General features: G+C 41.4%; 1 protein-coding gene across 6 annotated transcripts in view; it reads right to left on the reverse strand.

Moving 5' to 3' along the window:
* Positions 1–2,500, reverse strand: part of LOC135096573 (gamma-aminobutyric acid type B receptor subunit 2-like) — a 144,429-nt gene that overhangs the window by 23,850 nt on the left and 118,079 nt on the right. The window lies entirely within an intron of this gene.

Genomic DNA, 2,500 nt, shown 5'->3' on the forward strand with positions numbered 1-2,500 from the left:
TGGGTGTGTTTTGGAGTGTGTTTGGGTGTGTTTTGGAGTGTTTGGGTGTATTTTGATGTGTTTTGGAGTGTTTTGGGTGTGTTTGGATGTGTTTGGGTGTGTTTTGGAGTGTTTTGGGTGTGTTTGGATGTGTTTGGGTGTGTTTGGGTGTGTTTTGGTGTGTTTTGGTGTGTTTTGGAGTGTTCAGGTGTGTTTTGGTGTGTTTTGGAGTGTTTGGGTGTGTTTTGGGTGTGTTTTGGGTGTGTTTGGGTGTGTTTTGGAGTGTTTTGGGTGTGTCTGGCTGTGTTTTGGTGTGTTTTGGTGTGTTTTGGAAGTGTTTGGGTGTGTTTTGGAGTGTTTGGGTGTGTTTGGATGTGTTTTGGATGTGTTTGGGTGTGTTTTGGAGTGTTTTGGGTGTGTTTTGGTGTGTTTTGGAGTGTTTGGGTGTGTTTTGGAGTGTTTGGGTGTGTTTGGATGTGTTTTGGGTGTGTTTGGGTGTGTTTTGGAGTGTTTTGGGTGTGTTTGGGTGTGTTTTGGGTGTGTTTGGCTGTGTTTGGCTGTGTTTGGGTGTGTCTGGCTGTGTTTGGGTGTGTTTTGGTGTGTTTGGGTGTGTTTGGGTGTGTTTTGAGTGTGTTTGGGTGTGTTTGGGTGTGTTTTGGGTGTGTTTTGGTGTGTTTTGGTGTGTTTTGGGTGTGTTTGGGTGTGTTTTGGAGTGTTTTGGGTGTGTTTTGGAGTGTTTGGGTGTGTTTGGGTGTTTTGAAGTGTTTTGAGTGTGTTTTGGGTGTGTTTGGGTGTGTTTTGGAGTGTTTTGAGTGTGTTTGGGTGTGTTTTGGAGTGTTTTGGTGTGTTTTGGGTGTGTTTTGGGTGTGTTTGGGTGTGTTTTGGTGTGCTTTGAAGTGTTTTGGGTGTGTTTGGCTGTGTTTGGGTGTGCTTTGAAGTGTTTTGGGTGTGTTATGAAGTGTACATTTATAAGTGAAGTAAACACAGGGGAGGCCTCGTGGTCACGGTACAGGTCAACAAGGAATACATGTGTAATTCCCACACAGGGAAAATTAATGAGGATAAATGCATTGCTTATAAGTACACTGAAAAAAATATTAATAAATTGAAATGTTAAAAGTTGTGTATATTTTATTTTCCACAAGAACGATGTTGTTGTTGTTGTTGTTGTTGTTATTATTATTATTATTATTATTATTATTATTATTATTATTATTATTATTATTATTATTATTATTATTATTATTATTATTATTATTATCATTCAATATAAATAGATTAGGTTAAATATGTTAGGATCCAAAAAGAACATGTTTCCGCTCTCTCTCTCTCTCTCTCTCTCTCTCTCTCTCTCTCTCTCTCTCTCTCTCTCTCTCTCTCTCTCTCTCTCTGCAAAGGTCAAACGGCCTTGCTATGTCCCCCTTAAAGCGAACGTGCCGCTCTCTCTCTCTCTCTCTCTCTCTCTCTCTCTCTCTCTCTCTCTCTCTCTCTCTCTCTCTCTGTCCGATAGAGCGTATAGGAAAAGGGAGAATGCAATCACTGACCAGAGAGAGAGAGAGAGAGAGAGAGAGAGAGAGAGAGAGAGAGAGAGAGAGAGAGAGAGAGAGAGAGAGAGAGAGAGAGAGAGAGAGAGAGAGAGAGAGGCAGAAATTATGAGGACTAGAGATACATGATACAACGTTATGACTATGAGAGAGAGAGAGAGAGAGAGAGAGAGAGAGAGAGAGAGAGAGAGAGAGAGAGAGAGAGAGAGAATATACTACTATAATTACTTTTTCCTAATGAATTAATGGCGGTGATTTTTTTGTTAGGTGAGCAATATAGTACTCTCTCTCTCTCTCTCTCTCTCTCTCTCTCTCTCTCTCTCTCTCTCTCTCTCTCTCTCTCTCGGGGCCATTTAAAGGGAATCACTCGACTCACTCAGCCTGTGTTTGGAAGCAAAGCCGTGAAGCAGTGAAGCCGCGCGCATAGAAAGAGAGAGAGAGAGAGAGAGAGAGAGAGAGAGAGAGAGAGAGAGAGAGAGAGAGAGAGAGAGAGAGAGAGAGATTTGATACTCACACAGAGATAAAGGCAGACATACATACATACATACATACATACATACAGACAGACAGACAGACAGACAGACAGACAGACAGACAGACAGACAGACAGACAGACAGACAGGCAGAATGGTAAATAAAGAAATGAGATAAAAACGAGAGAGAGAGAGAGAGAGAGAGAGAGAGAGAGAGAGAGAGAGAGAGAGAGAGAGAGAGAGAGAGAGAGAGAGAGAGAGAGTATTTTGGGAACACACATTTATACTTAGAGAGAAAAATTAAACAAAGAAAAGACAATGAGAAAATGGTTATTCTCTCTCTCTCTCTCTCTCTCTCTCTCTCTCTCTCTCTCTCTCTCTCTCTCTCTCTCTCTCTCTCTCATATTTCTAAAACTTTCCAAATTTTTAGTGGTTAGTCAAAAAAACTATTCCCTTTCTCTCTCTCTCTCTCTCTCTCTCTCTCTCTCTCTCTCTCTCTCTCTC

Source organism: Scylla paramamosain, unplaced genomic scaffold, assembly GCF_035594125.1.
Source record: "Scylla paramamosain isolate STU-SP2022 unplaced genomic scaffold, ASM3559412v1 Contig4, whole genome shotgun sequence".
Taxonomy (NCBI): domain Eukaryota; kingdom Metazoa; phylum Arthropoda; class Malacostraca; order Decapoda; family Portunidae; genus Scylla; species Scylla paramamosain.